The sequence below is a fragment of the Penaeus monodon genome, chromosome 34, assembly GCF_015228065.2.
Source record: "Penaeus monodon isolate SGIC_2016 chromosome 34, NSTDA_Pmon_1, whole genome shotgun sequence".
Lineage (NCBI taxonomy): Eukaryota > Metazoa > Arthropoda > Malacostraca > Decapoda > Penaeidae > Penaeus > Penaeus monodon.
Genome location: NC_051419.1, coordinates 12,955,040 through 12,955,349, shown reverse-complemented (window position 1 = coordinate 12,955,349; position 310 = coordinate 12,955,040). Strand labels below are relative to the sequence as shown.

The 310-nt window shown below is 33.2% G+C and overlaps 1 protein-coding gene across 1 annotated transcript in view; it reads left to right on the top strand.

The window, feature by feature from the left end:
* The window catches only part of LOC119594607 (Golgi SNAP receptor complex member 2-like), a gene marked incomplete in the record, with an annotated part of 19,085 nt that overhangs the window by 13,891 nt on the left and 4,884 nt on the right, over window positions 1-310 (top strand). The window contains 1 exon segment of the mRNA XM_037943658.1: window positions 252-310.

The window sequence follows — 310 nt, the reverse complement described above, 5'->3', positions numbered from 1 at the left end:
ATTTAGTAAACTGGTGGCAGTTTTGAGTTTTTTTTCAGTTCTATCATCTGATAAAAAAAATGTAGCAACTGATCAGATATTCAGAAGATATGGTTCAACTTTTAATGGTATCTGCATGATCAAATAACTAGTCAGTGGCAAAGGAGGAGATACGTAGAAGTAGGAGTTGCCCCAAATCCAATGATAATAGATTTAAATTAATAATAATGCTGACTTTGCAACAAATCATTCAACCTGAATTATTTCCACAGATACTGAGATAAAACCTGGTTACCTCCTTTTGTATGGATTTTGCATTGTGAAGAGAGGA